The sequence below is a fragment of the Oryctolagus cuniculus genome, chromosome 1 (assembly GCF_051225735.1).
Source record: "Oryctolagus cuniculus isolate XC-2025 breed Fujian yellow rabbit chromosome 1, ASM5122573v1, whole genome shotgun sequence".
NCBI classification, from domain to species: domain Eukaryota; kingdom Metazoa; phylum Chordata; class Mammalia; order Lagomorpha; family Leporidae; genus Oryctolagus; species Oryctolagus cuniculus.
The window spans coordinates 164,735,933-164,754,964 of NC_142867.1; the positions used below are offsets into that span (position 1 = coordinate 164,735,933).

The 19,032-nt window shown below is 42.9% G+C and overlaps 1 long non-coding RNA gene across 3 annotated transcripts in view; it reads right to left on the minus strand.

Annotated features, from left to right (window-relative positions):
- Positions 1–1,022: 1,022 nt before the first annotated feature.
- LOC149128738 (uncharacterized) overlaps positions 1,023–19,032 on the minus strand; it is a 56,941-nt gene continuing 38,931 nt past the window's right edge. For all 3 annotated transcript variants that reach the window (XR_016223443.1, XR_016223447.1, XR_016223439.1), the window contains one exon: positions 1,023–3,248. This is a non-coding gene — a long non-coding RNA (uncharacterized LOC149128738). The remainder of the gene's footprint in view (positions 3,249–19,032) is intronic.

The following is a 19,032-nucleotide window of genomic DNA, read 5'->3' on the forward strand; positions in this document are numbered from 1 at the left end:
CCAGTAGAACAGACTTGCAAGAAGTACTTAAGGAATATATATATATATATATTTTTATTTTTGACAGGCAGAGTGGACAGAGAGAGAGAGATACACAGAGAGGTCTTCTTTTTCTGTTGGTTCACCCTCCAATGGCCGCTGCGGCCAGCACGCTGCATCTGGCGCATTGCACTGATCCAAAGCCAGGAGCCAGGTGCTTCTCCTGGTCTCCCATGCAGGTGCAGAGCCCAAGCACTTGGGCCATCCTCCACTGCACTCCCGGGCCATAGCAGAGAGCTGGACTGGAAGAGGAGCGACTGGGACAGAATCCGGCGCCCCAACTGGGACTAGAACCCAGTGTGCCGGCACTGCAAGGTGGAGGATTAGCCTATTGAGCCGTGGTGCCAGCCTATTTTTATTTTTCCTACTTTAAATTTTGTTTTGAACTACAAATAACAATTGTTTATATGTACAGGATAAAATCTGATGCTCTGATCCATGTAGACATTGAAGAAAAATTCCATCAAGCTAATGAACATATCTATCACCTCACCAACTTAGCTTTTTTTGTGGTAAGAGCATTAATAACCTAGTCTTTTGGCAGTGTTGAAATACATAATACATTATTGCTTTCAGAGGTCACCACCCAGTGGGAAATTTATTTCCACAGCTGAACTAAGACTTTGTATCATTTTATCAACATCTTCCACTTACCCCACCACTCCTCTTCCCCTACTTCTGGTAATCACCTTTCCAGTCTGTTTCTATAACACCAACCTTTTTAGATTCCACATATGGGAGAAATTACACAATGTTTGTCTTTGTGTGCTTGGTGTATCTGAATTAGCAAAATTTCCTCCAGTTCTATCCACATTATCACAAATCACACAATTTGCTTCTTTTAAAATGTTGTATGGTATTTCATCGTGTGTATGTATATTATACCTCATTTTCTTTATATATTTATACACTGATGGACATTTAGGTTGCTTCCATATCTTGGATATTGTAAGTGATATGAAACAAACACAGGAGTGCAGGTATCTCTTTGACAAACTGATTTTAATTTCTTCAGATATATACCAAGAAGTGAGATTGCTGAACCATATAGTAATTCTATTTTAAAGGGAACCATTATACATTGTTAATAGGAAAATAAGTTAGTATATCCATTTTGGAAAATAGTATGAAGGTTCTTCAGAAGGAAAAAAACCACACAAACAAGTTCCTTATGGAGAAAGAAGTTGATATAATTCAGAAACTTAGATTTACAAAAGAAACCAAGGATATCAAAAATGAAGAACATAATTGTTAAATCATACATATGACCAGTCTTGAACATTTTAATGCAAATATATATTTTGAAAAAAATATACATGGATTTCAAAAATTTTTTCAACAAAATATACTTTTTAAAAAAAGATTTTATCTTATCTATTTAAAAGTCAGAGTTACAGAGAGAGAGAAGGAGAGGCAGAGAGAGAGAGAGGGAGAGAGAGAGAGGGAGGGAGAGAGAGAGGGAGAGAGAGAGAGAGAGGTCTTCCATCCGCTGGTTCACTCCCTAATTGGCCACAATGGCCAGAACTGTGCCATTCTGAAGCTAGGAGCCAGGAGCTTCCTCCAGGTCTCCCACATGGGTGGAGGGGCCCAAGGACTTGGGCCATCCTCTACTGCTTTCCCAGGTCATAGCAGAGCTGGATTGGAAGTGGAGCAGCCAGGACTCGAACTGGCGCCCAGATGGGATGCCAGCACTGCAGGTGGCAGCCTTACCCACTACACCACAGTGCCGGCCCCCAAAATACACTTTTTAAATTCTATTGTTATGTACTTTTTAAAGTCTCCTTATATTAATTCAACTGTATCAAGAATCACTTTGATCTTTCTCCCTTTCTCTTTCTCTGTCTCCTTCTCTCTGCCTCTCAATAACCATAAAACAAAGCAGAACAGAACAAAACAAAACAACCTGTAAATCTCAGGCCAGTCATGATGGTGCAGAGGGTTGTTGGCAACCCATAACGGAGCAGATGTTGTGATGCTGGCATCCCATAACGAAGCAGAGTTCAAGTTGCTCCACTTCTGATCTAGCTCCCTATTAATGTGCCTGAGAAAGCAGCAAAGATGATCCAAGTACTTGGGCCCCTGCCACTCTTGTAGGAGACCAGGATAGAGTTTCAGGCTCCTGAATTCAGTCTGACACAGCCACAGCTATCGTGGCTATTTGGGGAGTGAATAAGAAGATGGAAAAACTCTCTCCCCATCCCTTTCCTGTCCCCTCTCACTCTCACTCCCTCTCTCTCTCTGTCTGTCTCTGTCTCTCTGTCATTCTTTCAAATAATAAATTTTTAAAATTCAGATAATGTGATACTGGTAAAAGAATAGAGGAATAGATCAGTGAACAAAAGAGATTGCAGACATATACACACATACACACATGATTCTATACACACACAAGCACAATTCCAGAAACAGATACATCCACATGTGTAGATACTCCTGGAAACAAACATATACACAGACACCTGCTCCCACAAACAGACAGACATATACACCCTATACACATAATATACAATTGATTTTGAGCAAAGGCAATACAATGAAGGAAAGATGGACTTTTCAACAAATGATGCGGAACCTAAAGAATAAAATGAATCTAGATACAAACTTTACTCCCATCAAAAAATGAACTGTAAAACACAAAACTATAAAATTCCTAGACTATAATAAAGGAGAAAACATAGATGACCTTGGGAGTGGAAATCTGTTAGATACAACACCAAAGTCACGAACTATAAAAGAAATAATAAATCAAATTTGATTAACACTAAAAATTTCTGTTCTGTGAGAGACTCTGTTAAAAGACTAAAATGACAAACTGAAGACTGGATGAACATAATTATGACATATGTAATAAAAGACTCACCCAAATTACTCAAATAACTTTTAGAACTCGACAATAAGAAAACATACAGACCAGCTCCGCGGCTCAACAGGCTAATCCTCTGCCTGTGGCTCTGGCACCCAGGTTTTAGTCCGGTTGGGGCGCCGGATTCTGTCCCGGTTGTTCCTCTTCCAGTCCAGCTCTCTGCTGTGGCCCGGGAAGGCAGTGGAGGATGGCCCAGGTCCTTGGGCCCTGCACTCCCATGGGAGATCAGGAAGAAGCACCTGGCTCCTGGCTTCGGATCGGCGCAGCGCACCAGCCATAGCGGCCATTTGTGGGGTAAACCAACGGAAGGAAGACCTTTCTCTCTGCTCTCTCTCACTAACTCTGCCTGTCAAAAAAAAAAAAAAAAAAAAAAAAAAGGAAAAACATACAAACCAATTTAAAAATGGCCCAAAGATCTTAACAAATGCTTAACCAAGGAAGATATTCAGATAAAAAATACACATATAAAAAGATGCTCCACATCCTATGTCACTAGAGAAACACAATCAAAAACACAAGACATCATTACACAACTATTGGAATGACCCAAATCCAGAACACTGACAACACCAAATACTGGCAAGTATATGGAGCAACAGGAATTCTCATTCATTGACGGTGTGAATGTAAAATGGCATAGCTACTTTGGAACACAATTTAGGAATTCTTATAAAATTAAATGTACAGGGCCGGTGCCGCAGCTCACTAGGCTAATCCTCTGCCTAGCAGCGCCGGCACACCAGGTTCTAGTCCTGGTCAGGGTGCCAGATTCTGTCCCAGTTGCCCCTCTTCCAGGCCAGCTCTCTGCTGTGGCCAGGGAGTGCAGTGGAGGATGGCCCAAGTACTTGGGCCATGCACCCCATGGGAGACCAGGAGGAAGCAACTGGCTCCTGCCATCGGATCAGCATGGTGCGCAGGCCGCAGCGCGCTGGCCACGGCGGCCATTGGAGGGTGAACCAACGGCAAAGGAAGACCTTTCTCTCTGTCTCTCTCTCTCACTGTCCACTCTGCCTGTCAAAAAAAAAAATTAAATGTACTTTTTTCCTGCCAGAAATCTTTAAGATATACAAACTTCATGCATTTCATAAAAGCAAATTTAGGAACACAGTGATTCTTCCCACTCTACCCACCCTCCCACCTGCACTCCCATCCTTCTTCCTCTTCCCTCTCCTATTCCCATTCTTATTCTTTTCAAAGATCTATTTTTTTTTTTTTTGACAGGCAAAGTGGACAGTGAGAGAGAGAGAGACAGAGAGAAAGGTCTCCCTTTTCCGTTGGTTCACCCTCCAATGGTCGCTGCAGCCAGCGTGCTGCGGCTGGCACACTGCGCTGATCCAAAGCCAGGAGCCAGGTGCTTCTTCATAGTCTCCCACGTGGGTGCAGGGGCCCAACCACTTGGGCCATCCTCCACTGCACTCCCGGGCCACAGCAGAGAGCTGGACAGGAAGAGGGGCAACTGGGACAGAATCCAGCACCCCGACCGGGACTAGAACCCGGTGTGGCGGTGCCACAAGGCGGAGGATTAGCCTAGTGAGCCATGGCGCTGGCCTCAAAGATGTATTTTCAACTAACTTTATACACAGAAGATTAATCTTACACTAAGTAAAGAGTTCAATAACTAGTGCAAAAAAAAATCCGTTCCTCAACAGTCAAGACAAGGGCTGTTGAAAGTCATTGCATCTCCAAGTGTTAATTTCACTTCTATAGATTACCTTTTAATGTTCCATTAGTTACCACAGATCAGGGAGAACACATGATATTAGTCTTTATGGGACTGGCTTATTTCATTTAAGTAGAGTGTTTTCCAGTTGCATCTATTTTGTTACAAACAATAGGGTTTCTTTTTTTTTTTTACCATTGTGTTGCATTTCATGGTGTACATAACCCATAATTTCTTTATCCAGTCTTCAGCTTCCAGACATCTGTGTTGACTCCATATCTTAGCTATTGTGAATTGAGTGGCAGTAAACATGGGGGCACAGATAACTCTTTCATATGCTGTTTTCAACTTCTTTGGGTAAATTCCCAGGAGTGGCATGGTTGGGTCATATGGTAGGCCTCAATTCAGATTGTTCTGGTATCTGCAGACTGTCTTTCACAGTAGCTGCACCAGTTTACATTCCCACCATTAGTAGATTAGGGTACCTTTCCCCCCGCATCCTTGCCAACATTTGTTGTTTGTTGATTTCTTATATGAGAGCCATTCTAACTGGCATGAGGTGAAACCTCATTGTGGCTTTGATTTGCATTTCCCTGATGGCTAGTGATCCTTAGCATTTTTTCATGTGTCTTTTGGCCACTTGGATTTTCTCTTTTGAAAATGCCTTTTCAATTGCCCAATTAAATGTACTCTTACACATAAGATCTAGCAATTGTACTTCTTGGTATTTACTCAAAGGAATGGAAAACGTATGTCCACATACAAACATGCACATGATGTTTACAGCAGCTTTATTCACAACTGCCAAAATGTGAAAGCAACCAAGATGCCCTTCAGCCGGCAAATGGATAAACCATCAGCTATCCACAATACTACTCAGCACAAACAAAAGAATGAGCTATCAGCCATGAAATTACAAAGAAACTTACACGTACAATACTAAGTGAAAGAAACCAGCGTGTATAAACTACAGACTACATGCTTCTCACTATGTGATACTCTGAAAAGGGTAAAACTACAGACACAGTCAGAATAGTGGAAGTTTCTAGGGTTAGGGAAGATGGCACGATGAACAAACACAGCCCAGAATCTACAGCAGTGAAAACACTTGGTACGGCACTATAATGGTATATGCATTTCACCATACATCTGCCCAATCCCACAGAGTATATTACACTAAGAATGAACCCTATGGTAAACTCTAATTACATGTGATTGTAGGTTAGTCAACTGTAACAAATATACCATGCTGGTGGAGGGTGCTAACAATGAGGGAGGTCATGCATTTTGGGGAACAGGGGCATTTGGAAATCTCTGTACCTTCTAATCATTTTTGTTTTGAACATAAAACTTCTAAAAAATAAGTCTATATAAAAATCTACTGGGTACCTTAAAGAGAAAATATAATTAGAGTTTCCTGTGACAAACGAATATTGCCATGCCACTGATTATTCTTGAGGTCTTTTTCCCAGTCATGCTCACAGTTTAATAATTATTTTTGTTTCTTTCCAGCATTTTGTGAAGAGACTCCGGACACTGATAAGAATACAAACATTCAAAAGATTAGATGAGGAACTTCCTATTTACACTTTCTACATGTAACAAAAACCTCGATTACCCTTTATGAGTTATTCATGTTGTTAGACAAACAATTATAAAACTAACCCCTTGCAAAGAGCACTGGCCATAACCCCACATAACTGCTAGGTAGACTGGGAGCAACCTCCACTGCCCTTAGCTCTGGGATCATGTGCTTCCCTGAACAGAGCTGGATGCTACTGAGCTACCACTCATCACTGGCACATATTTTTCCAGGGGAGTTAAAATACTCATGCTTACCCAACCGCTTGTACTACTACTTCATCTTCCCCAGGGGCCAATTTGCCTCAGCTGACCATGGTGAAAAGCACAGCCAGTGGCCACAGGAGAGAATCAAGCTGACGCAGTAACTAAGGATGAAATCTATGACTTGGTTTCATTGAATTCAGGAACCAGAATCCTTGAACCAGACGGCTGTCCACCAGCCAAGTCACAAAAGCAGTAGGGCTACCGAGCTGCACAGTATGAACTGGTAGTCTGTGAACAGAATTAAAAATACAATTTAATTCCACTCACTTGTATTTTTAGGAATATGGAGGGGCTATTTACTGGTAAATATTAAGTGAATTATTAAGGGCTACTAACTGTGTTGTTACTAAACTAAACTTAGTATATTGCCAGAGTTTACCAAGGATTCATGCTATATTTTTCTCAAATGAGTTAGTGCCAGCAATGCTTGGCAACATTTGAAAGCTCCCATTGGGCATGCCCCACATATAAATAGAATTCCTGCACATTTGGTAGCAGAGACTTAGGAGGGAGCCTCACCACTGTCAATGTGAGTTGGTCAGGTTTTTAATTACTGCTAATTTTCCTTTTTAATTATAAATTATAAATTCTTCTTGGTTTAGCATCTTCATTATGGATTTAGAATGTTGTGGGTTGTTCAGTTAATACGGGCGACTACTGTGTGAGGGATTAGGCTAGGCCCAAGGCTGACATCTTTATATGCTCATTTGCTGCTCTAACACCCTTTTGAGAAAGATAAGGCTACCATTCTCATTTTATGTAGGAGGAAACAAAGGCACAGAGAACCTAAATAACCTGCCTAAAACCATAGGGCCGAGAATTACAGATCTTCACTGTGTCGGGGCAGGAAGGCATCAGCAAACTTTCTCTGAAAATGGTCAGACACGAAGTATTTTCGTCTCTGCTGTGATAGCCCTAAAGCTGGCATAAGCACTATCGAAACAAATGGGCATGGCTATGTTTAAATAAAGCTTTATTTACAAAAACAGGCAGCAAGCAGACCTTGGCCTGTGAGCTGTAATTTGCTGGCTCCTTCTCCAGAGCCCTCACTCTTAACTGCCATGCCATTAACATTTGCTTCCCAACTTCCACTGAGGCACATACACAGATTAGGAGATGAGAATTCTCTGTTATACCGAGATGCAAAAGCTTCCTGATTCAAGTGTCAATCATCTATACCCTCATTGGTAAAAATGATATAAAATAGGTGCCTGTAAAGAATTAAATTCACTGGCAATGTGAAGAAAGGTAGTTTGTCATTTTTTTTTTGCTGTAATAGATTATCAAAGTGAGCACAGAAAGGTGAGTTAAATTTATATTACAATGTTCTAAGATATGAAGATTATACATAAGTTTATTATTTTAAAGAACGAACACAATCTATATGTATTTGGCCTCAATGTTTTATATGTGGTTGGAACACAAGAGGCGGGGAGGGCGAGGGGTCTTTTTAGCCACTTAGAATTTCTGCAGAATCCCCAACATGAAGGGACAAGCCAGGGAAGCTTCATACAGCTCTCAAATGGCAGCAGCAAGGACAGAGGACATTTTCTATGCAGCCACAACCTAACACAATGGCTGCCATGAAGGACAGTTGCAAACTATGCGTTGAAATGCTAGGTCCTTCCTAAACTATGAGTTTTTAAGTCCTTCCAAAACTAAGAGTTGAAATCCTAAGTCCTCCATGACTACATTTGAAGATAGGACCTTTAAAGAGACAAGGTTAAATGAGGTCACTTGGGGTGAACCCAGCCCAATAACACTGGTATCCTTATAAGAGGAGGAAAAGACATCAAGTTGCACATTCTTATGCACTCTCTTTCCTCCTAGCCCCTTGCACACAAAGAAAAAGCCAAGGGAAGACCCAGAGAGAAGGTAGCCATCTGCAAGCCAGGAAAATGGGCCTCACCAGAAACCAATCCTCTCGGCCCCTGGATACTGGACTTCCAACCTCCAGAACTGTGAGAAAATTAATGGTGTTGTTTAAGCCACCTGGTCTATGACATTTTGTTATGGCTGTTGTCTCACATAATGAATACAGTCCCGACTTTTGAAATTTCACAAGCTATTAGTCAGTTACACATTTACAATCTGTTGACTAAGTATACATAGATAAATATATAAAATATTTTCACAGGGGGCTACAAAAATTCATGGAAAATGTTCATTATCTTTTAATTCCATTTTCCCAGAATTTTTGAAGCTCCTCATACGAAAGCATGAAACTAATTAGGCATAATAAATTCAGTAACACCTGTATGTTACTAGTCACACAATATATAAATATCTTTGGGGGGAATTGTAAAAATATTTGAGAGATATTATTTTATTCACCATCAACTCCCTTACAAGTTATTCCAATGACCCCTGGGTATGCTCAGTCGCAGAGATGGGAATCTTCTATTCCAGGCTCTTCAATGTCTCACTAAACTAGCACTATTCTGGACTAGGTCCCACCCCCACTGAGGGCACGGCACAAACAGAAGAAAGTGTGTCGATCACACTTTGAGAAAATGCCATCATTACAACGATCTCATGAGCCAGCACAGATTTTGAAGAGATGTGATGGCAATGGAATTAAAAACTGACCTGTTGCTATATAATTGACCACATTTGAGGCTTATGTGCCTGACTGAAGGCACATTGGGGAGAAGCACCAACATCTACAACTTAAACTTCTGTGTAAACCCCTTGTGGCATTTATAATTGTAAGAGCTCAGTTAGCATCGTTTATCAGAAAAAAGGTCCAAACTGTGAGTTTCCAAAGTGGGCTCACCATCAATACCATCTGAGGAGTTTTGAACAGAACACGGAACCAATCCTACCCTGAGCGTGTCTGAGGACTTGCTATCCGAGGACCTGCACTTCCACGATGATTCTTCTACAATTCTGATCTGGTCATTTCAGTGCCGTGTCTCAGATCCACATTTGACAATCATGCTAGATGAATATGACCAACGGTCTCAATGAATGGCCACTGCATATCCCCTCTCTTTGCAGCCCCCCCCCCCACTCTTGCTGTGAATTCATGAGAGTGATTTGCTTTGGCCAACAGAATTTTTTAGCAAACTCGATGGAAGTGAAACGTAGAAAATTGTGTGTCTACATGTTTCTATTTCCACCCCTCAACCCTGAGGCTGCAATGAGAATATCTTGGGTTAACCTGCTGGGAGGATAGAAGAGGTACATGGAATAGAAATGAGTCATTCCCCCCAAGTCCAAACTAGACCAGCCAGCCACCACCCTATGCATCAACTGACTGCAGATGCATAAGGAAGCACAGTTAATATCCATCAGGACCAAGCCAGATCAGCAGACTAACCCAGTCATCTGTAGACTGGGAAGAAATAATAGATGGCAATTATCTTAAGCCACTAAAAACTGAGGTGGTTTTGTCCACACCAGAGCTAAGTGACAGAACAACTAAGGTGCTGAGTGACTGTGGGGAGAGCATCTGCATTCATAATGTCAGACTCCTGTTGAAATCTTTCATTTCCACTCTGCTTTGTCAAAGGCAGAGAGAGATTTGCCATCCACGGGTTTGCTCTCCAAATGCTTGCAAAGCCAGGAACTCGGTCCAGATCTATCTCCCGCATGGCTGGCAAGCACCCAAGTACTTGAGCCATCCTCTCCTGCCTCCGAGACATGCTTTATCAGGGAGCTGGAGTCAGGAGAAGAGCCGCGACTCAAACTCAGGACACTGATATGGGATGTGGGCCTAACGCCCAGCCCTTCATTTCTAATGTGTAGGATGATATTGAGATAAGAAAAGGAGACTTGTCAAGGTCAAGTGTCTGAGAAATGATAAATTAAAGCTTAGTTGAGATTTTTTTTTTTTTTTTGCTATAGGATTCCAAAGCCTTTGATATGAATCAAGATAAATCTTCCAAAGGAAGCATTTGTATGCAGTGTTTCCCAGAGTCATTTAACCACAAAACCTCCTCTATCTCACCCCCCATGCTAACAATCATACAGAACGAATATCCCAGAGAGTACACTTTGGAGCACTGTTTAAGATAAATTGATCTTTTTCCTGTTTTGGTGCTTTTCCACAGGAAATAAATGTACTTAAGACGTGAAAATTATAGGAGGAGGAAATGGGGTTAAATAAATTCAAGCAAGGATTTGCCAACCATGAGAGTTCTCCAAAGACAGATTATCTGGCCTATGGAGCAGTGGCTTCTAGCCTCAGGAGTAAAAGCATTCAGAGGGACATGAATCTGAGACTTAGAGGGTTTTTGTGCTGACTCATTACCTTGCCTGACCTCCTTATCCTCAAATGAAGAAAACTGAGATTCAGTTACAGGAAGTGTGAGAGTTAATTTTGTATGTCAGCTTGGCTAGGCTACAGTGCTCTGCTGGGTGGTGTGTGATCAAACACTAACCTCAAGGCTGCTGTGAAGGAATGTTGAAGTGTGATTTAACTTTAAAATCAGTAATATTCTGAGTAGAGTCGAGTAGTCTCCATAATGCAGGTGGATCTTATCCACTCAGGTGAGGGCCTGAAGATCAAAGACTGAGGTTTCCTAGAGGAGGAGGAATTTTGCTTGGAGACAGCAACAGACACCTTGCCTGAGTTTCCAGCCTGTGGACCTGCCCTACAGATTTTAAACTTGCCAGGTCCCATGACCATGGAAGCAAATTTCTAAAAATTAACATTCTCTCTCCTTCTCCCCTGGAAGACAGAGAGCTAGCATGATGTTTAAAAAGTTCCCAATACTGGAGGATGTGTGGGATTAGGGATGCTCAAGTCAAATATTCTTAAATCAAAAAAAAAAAAATCTGAGCCGGCGCCGTGGCTCAATAGGCTAATCCTCCACCTAGCGGCGCCGGCACACCGGGTTCTAGTCCCGGTTGGGGCGCCGGATTCTGTCCCGGTTGCCCCTCTTCCAGGCCAGCTCTCTGCTATGGCCAGGGAGTGCAGTGGAGGATGGCCCAGGTGCTTGGGCCCTGCACCCCATGGGAGACCAGGAAAAGCACCTGGCTCCTGGCTCCTGCCAGGATCAGCGCGGTGCGCCGGCTGCAGCGGCGGCCATTGGAGGGTGAACCAACGGCAAAGGAAGACCTTTCTCTCTCTGTCTCTCTCTCTCACTGTCCACTCTGCCTGTCAAAAAAAAAAAAAAAAAAAAAAAAAAAAAAAATCTGACCCACTTGTGGTCACAAACATTTTGGATAAGGGGCACCCAACCCTTGTCCACACGCATAGCCCTCCCATTGGTTCTCCTTCTTTGGAGAGCCCTGACTAACACAAGCAGATGTCATGTCAAATGTCATCTATATTTCATGCCAGTACTAGAGTATAAAAACCCAGCACTTCCGCCCTGACTGCTTCCTGACTTCCTGAAACTTGCCTTGGGTCAATCACGGTGTCAGGTTTCCCAGATTTCCCGTTTGGGTCCTCCAAGGACTCTTCAGGCAGTCAGCTGAGGCCCAGGCTCATAACTGCATTACAGTGACAGCCAGGCAGTGACATTACTAGTATTACCTTGTTAAGAGGGGCAGATGTTGAGTCACCTTAGGTGGCACAGTAGTTCTGTAGCTGTGTACTGCTGGTAAAGAACTCACAGTCCCTTATGAGCCACACTGACCCAACTTGGCAGGGCCCCAGCACCTATTTATGGCCTGAAATACAGGGGGAGAGGTCACAGGAGGTAGCTGTCTCTTCTGGAATTGAGTCAGACGATAACAATCCAGGTCAGAGTTAACACAACATCTGATTTACTGCACCAGGATCCGCCGATGACTACGCAGCAGCCGAGTGTTCTGCAATTCCTATGCTGATATCCAATATCTAGTCATTTAGTAAAAAGGGAAGAAATGGAGAGACCTCTGAGAAGGTAGACTATACAACAGGAGAGACAAGACAAAAGCCCCAGGGGAGTGCAGTGGTGGTGGGAACACAGACCTGGACCATCTGCCCCACTAGTGAGGTGCTCTGTCCACAGGTTGTCAGAGACTTCTCACACCATAGCAATGACCAGCGTAACTATCCCTTCAGGACAAATGCTTATCACGCTTGCATTTCCTGCTCCTAGTGCAACGCCTGGAACATAGCAGACGCTTAATAAAACGTTCACTGAGTGAAGGAGCCAATTTCACGTCCATTGAGTTGAGCGAACCCAGCATGATCCAGCACCTGAGAATATCTGCTCTAAACTAGCCAGGAAGTACAGACAGAACTGTTGAGTTCTGAAAAAACTTAGTGCCAGAGTTCTATTGTGTGTGTGTGCATGTGCATGTGTGTGCGTGTGTATGTGTGCATGTGCGTGTGTATGTATGCAGCAGTCCGCTGGGGCTTTCCTCACGATGTACACAGATTGAACAGCTGAGACAACAGGAATCTCTTTCCCAGAGGTCAAGGAGGCTGCAAGTCCGAGGCCATGGTGTTCTAAGTCTCTCTCTGTGGCTTGTAGATGCCATCTTTTCTCTGCGCCTGCACGTGGTTTCCATCTGTACCTGGTTGTGTTCTCAGTCTCTTATTTTTAGATGGACACCAATGATACTGGATTAGCTCCCACTCTAATGGCTTCATGAAACTCAGTTACCTCTTTAAAGGCTCCATTTCCAAATACAGTCACATGCTGAAGCGCTGGGGCTTAGAACTTTAGCGTAAAAAATTGGGGGGGGGGGATATAAATACACACACAAGATATACGTAGTATATATGTAAATCCTTTTACAACTTGAAGATCAGGAAGGGACTTTGCTGACATCTGTTCTCTTAACATTTTTTTGTCTGGCTACTTAGATCCCTTTGTTTTTTACTTCTTTTTAAAAACTTATTTTCCATTTTATTTGAAAGGCAAAGAGACAGAAAGACATACAGAAAGAGATCTACCATCTAGCGCTTTATGCCTCCTATGTTTGCAGCAGCCAAGGTTAGGCCAGGCTGACGTCAGGAGTCTAGAAATCCATTCCATGGCCATGACCAAGTCATAATCTTCTTAACTGGAAGTGAAGCAGCCAGAACTCAAATCAGACTCTCTGATATAAAATGTGCACATTCAAAGTGGTGATTTAATCACTGTGTCACATGCTCACCCCTAAGTCCCATCTTCGTGAAAGGAAATGATCTACAAGGCACGCTCTGTGTATTTTTCCCCTAATTAATAATTAATAACCTTCAGGCCAGTGAATTAATTTCTTTTATTTCAAATTCGTTATTTCTCCTTTTAAGATTCCTAAGAGCTGAAAGAAACAGGAATGTAAGAATCTAGAAGTAGCCCACAGAGAAGTTACTGAGTCTGAGCTCCTTGGTTGGGCTTCCCTCTGGGTAGTGTAGGTTACCTGCATTCGTCAGTTTTTCAGCACTGTAACTAAGATACCTGACAGAAGCTACATATGAAGGAAGAAGGTATATTTCTGGCTCACAGTATCGGAGATTCACAGTACAAGATCAAGCAGCCCCATTTGTCTGGCATCTGATGACAGCAGTGGTTGCAAAATGAGTTCAGAGGGAAGATCACTTGGTGAGCCAGGAACAGAGAGACAGCACACTTGTCGTATGTCTTTCAGGTGGCCTCCCTAAAAAACCTCTGATTTAATTATGCAAGTCCCACCTTACCAATCTAATCCAATCTAATCAATGTCTAAGGCAACACTTTCAGACATCATAACTGGATCACATTCAATTCTTAATCCATTAACTCAGGACTCTGGGGATTGAGGGCACCCAAACCACTACATAAACCATAATGATAACCTATATGACCTGGCATATGATAGCCATTCTGAAGATATGTTGCTAAAATAAGGAAAAGTACCTCATGCTAGGCTCCTATTTTCATGGTTCAGAAACATATTTGACCCCTAATGATATACATGAAATCTGTTCCCTTTATATAAATTAAATAACAATAGTAATAAATAAAGCATAGGACAATTCATGCCAGGCTCATTGTACCTTTTTTTTTATCCTTTTCAAACAACTTATTTTTTGAGAGTCAAAGAGATAAAAAGGTATATAAATAGAGAAAAGCTCCTATTCGCTGGTTCTCTTCCCAAATGCCTGCTGCAGCTGTGATTGGGCCAACTTGAACTGAAGCCAGGAGCTGGAAATTCAGCGTAGGTCTCCCACTCGAGTGGCAGGGACCCAGCTGCCTGAGCCACCACCTGCCGTCTCTCAGGGTGTGCATTAGAAGGAAGCTGAAATCAGGAGCAGAGCCAGAACTTGAACTCAGGTCCTCTACCATGGAAACAGGCATTCCAGTTGGCATCTCGATTGTTAAACACCTTCCCTGTGCCTTTGACTTTTCAGAACACATGTATGTTTAATTACTTATTTCCTAGTGTTTCAACAAACTTGTGCTGGTAGCCATTCAAGTTAAAATGGCAGATGAAAGTTTGTAGAACAGTATCTACACAGAAACAAAAATCAAGTGGCATCAATCTATGAGACATTTAGAGATGAACTCCAAGGACAAATACACCAGCAACCAATCACAGAGCTCCCTTATCCTCCACCCCCTTGCAAGAACAGTATATTCCAGTGTCATGCACCTGTCAGGGTTATCCTGGCTCCTGACACAGTCTTTGCCCTGGCCCCAGAGGCACCAACAGGAGCCAAGTGAGGGCACTCGGTTACTCTTCGGTGCCCTTCTTGTCTAACACCACCCAGACATTCCTGTGATGGGCCAGCAGTCTACTGACAAGATCCTGCTGCTGAAACTCTTGACAATTTCATGTCTGACACTCCATATCTGACCTATGACTGGTTATTTGACTCTGATCCTTGAGTGAATGATTCTGACCTGGCTGACCTCTTGGATTGCGTCTCTGAACACAGACCACATATACAGTTAGTTTTTGGGATTCACATTTCCAAACTTCTCAATCAGTTGGGGAACAAAAATTTTCAGAAAAGGAAATCCCATCTATATCAACCATGTACAGATTGTTTTTGGTGGCTGTCATTGTTCCTTGAACAATAGAGTTGTAAACAACCTATTGATGATTTCAAGTGTATAGAATTGTATAGGTTAGATGCAAATGCCATGCATTTTATATAATGGTTCCTGGAACAAATCCCCTGTGGATACAGAGGGATGACTGCTTTAGTCCTGTTGTGACCTGGTTGTCCTGTTGTGATCTGTCTGTGAGGCAGGGCGGAAATAAGCAATTACCACAACGTGGTGACTAATCTATCCGCTCATTCAGAACAGAATGGAAAGAAAACTAGACTCCACATTCTCCCTAGTGGGATGATGGGATCTTGATCAATTCTCTGTAGATGGTTCAGTAACTGCTTGAAAACTTTCATTCTGTCCTGCCAAGGCCCAGAATACCACCTGCCTGCACTCCCTACCATCATCACACAGTTTCACATCACAAGAGGTGGTGAAACATGTGACATGATGAACGCTGAACTTAGGGTCTTAGAGACCAAGGTTCGAAACTCAGTTCCATTATAGCTACATTCTCTAAGCCGGTAACTAAGCCGTCTTTTTCAGACATGCAGATCAGAATACCAGCACTGAATGCTGAAAGAAATTCTGTGAGGATGAAAGAAGGAATCATTCCGTCCAAAGAAAGCAACGTGTATTCACTGGGGGCATGGAGGGAGCCAGGAACAGTTCTAAACTCGGGGATAGATATTACTGTCAACATTTCTGGGGAACTTTTTCTAACAGTGTTGGGGGGTGATGAGTAGACAATAATTAAGGAGAAAATAATGGACAGAAGGAAAGATGATGAGGAACTGAGCGTGTGAGTCTACAAGGTCATTATTTTAATTTGACACATTTGGGTCTTATTCTCTCATGGCAAACGGTTGCAGATGATTTGAGTAACAGCATGGTAGGGGGATACTTGTGTATTAAGGGATCACTTAGGTTGGTGTGTTGTAAAAGAGCGGTAGATGAGAGAGGAAATTAGAAGACGGTTAGGAGTCTACGGCAGGGCCCAGGGGAGTAAGACGGACGGTCTGAGCCAGAGTGACAGCTGGAAGCTGGAGACAAGTAGATGGAACAAGGGAACAATGATTTTAGGCAAAGCCACTAGGATTCACTAATAGATTAGCTGTGGCCAGCGCTACAGTACACTACCCACACTGTTCCTAAACATGTGTTGATTTGGGGGTACTGCACAGAGGCAACCTCAAAAACAGAGATCCAACGGAATGAGTTTCTATCCAGGCACAGATTCTAAAATCAGGACAGAGTGGCTCTAACCCAGATGTGCAGCATCACCTTACCACAGAGCTCAGTACCACAGCCAACAAGATGAGACCAGAACTCAAAAGTCATAATATGGCTAAAGAAGGGACAGATCAACCAAATGGGACTGCCCAGATATACATAAAAAGAAACACATAAAAAAGAGAATTATAGAAGCAAAAGCTGACTGTGCCCTTCCAAATACCATCCAGAATATGGGGAACGTTTGCCAAATGATTGCCCTTATTACGGTCCCACTGGCAGGGCCATCACTTTTGTAGGGACTGATAACAGAAAACTGCAGCCAACTGATTCCGAGAACCCTGGAGCTTTGGCAAGATAAGCCTTCTTGTGGAGGTGGATGCAACTGCCTGGTAAGTATGGCAGGCAGTAACAAGGGAAACCTGGCCCTTGCAGTTACAAAGAAATAGCCATTAACAGGAGAGAAGGCATCCAAACAAAAGGGCAGAAACAGCTCTCTGCTGTGGCCAGGGAGTGCAGTGGAGGATGGCCCAACTCCTTGGGCCCTGCACCCCATGGGAGACCAGAAGAAGTACCTGGCTCCTGCCTTCGGATCAGCGTGGTGCACCGGCCGTGGCGGCCATTGGAGGGTGAACCAACGGCAAAGGAAGACCTTTCTCTCTCTCTCTCTCTCTCTCTCTCTCTCACTGTCCACTCTGTCAAAAAAATTTTAAAAAATAATAAAAAAGGGCAGAAAAATAAGGAAAACCACCGTTCCTTGGCCCAAGTGAAAGAAATGTGGCACACATAGGTCTTCTCTTCTATGGAGGCCCAATCGATATTATCACTTGTCCATTAGAGACTTGTCAGAGGTAGATATGCTTAGGTGAGAGCACTATAATACATTTTTTTCAACCTCAGGGCCAGGTAGTGAAAAATCTGATGAACTGTTTCCAGTGAGGGAAATCTCAAAAATACATTTTGTTAGCTCTTGCATAATGTAGTCAAAAAAGAAAATTATTCTTTTTGAAAATGGTATCCTATTGACTGACCCTAGAAAATCTTTCTGAAGGGGTTTGTTGACGCATGAGGTTGTCAGGTTTCAGGAAACAAACCAGTCCAAATGCTATTTCAAAGGATTGAGTGCTACCCCCAGTTCCAGCAATATTTTAAGTACCTTGACAAAAATAATTCTAAAACAGATTACCCTCGTGCTTGTCCTGTTCAACAAAGGGCACTGGAGATCGTTCTTAAACACTCAGACCTGCTACTGTGAACATTAGTCATCACGAGGCCCTTAGCAACCACTGACCTCTCAGAAGTCCCTGCACTGCATGGCCACTCCTAAAGATGAAATATTATAACAGGCTTTCATTGGTCCCTCCCTAGCAAGTAGCTACTTTCTCTTTAGCTTGCCACTGGTGCATATGATTTAGTAGGACACTATGGGCTGAGTTGTGTCCCATCCTCAAAATTCATGCGGAACCCCTAATCCAGTATGATAATGTATGCAGATGAGGCCGCTGGGAGTGTAGACGAGGTTACGAGGGAGGGGGCCTCATGCTAGGATTGGTGCCCCTGTAAGAAGAGACTCGTGCTCTCTCCTCGCACACTCACCAGAAAATGGCCACACAAGACGACGGCCATCTGCAAGTCAGGAAGCGAGCCCCCACAAGGCCGGGAATAGCTGGCACCATGGCCTTGGACGCTCAGCCTCCAGAACTGTGAGAAATACATTGCTGCTGCTGCAGCCACTTGTTCTGCATATTTTGCTACTGTGGCCTGAGCTGACTGGACACATGGCATTCATATTCCCATTTCTGATTCATTGCCTCTAATCTCCTGTGAGATGCTTAATCAAATGTTGCTTAAAATAAACAGTGTGATGAGAAGCAGAGATGTTATTTCACTTATTTTGACTTCTCAAGGGTCCCTGTCAGCCACTTTGAGGCTCTAAGAGAAAGTCTGCCGATAGCTGAAAACTGTTTAACATAATCAACAATATGGGCCATAATTATTTTCTGGGTTTAATTGCAGGAAAAGTTAAAAATAAAAAAAAGCACTCAGTTGTCTTTCACATCTGAGTTTAGAGAAGAACCTTAAATTCAAACAGAAAAAAGTTCCCTTTCAGAAATGATGATGATACTCTGACTTTTCACATGTTTGGTATGAACGGCTGAAAGATTTGAGAAGGAAGAAACAAACAGAAGATGCACACGCATTTACCGCGTCTCCAGGGATCCCGTTAGGAGGGTGTTTTTAGATGTTAGCCCTTCCACAGAGTTGGAGAGTGTTTAGGAACAGGGAAGGGCTATTGCTAATGAAACCTCTGGAATAATTAAAGTAATTAGGAAGAAGTTCATGTCAAACATAGCATTTCTGTGGCTGGTTGACAAAACAAGCATAAAGTGCAAAAGGGTATTATTCCCGGAGCAAATAATGTGACTTCTTATCCATTTTACATTTGTTCCAGGTGGGGAAGGCAGAGGCTTGCAGGTGGCCCCCTG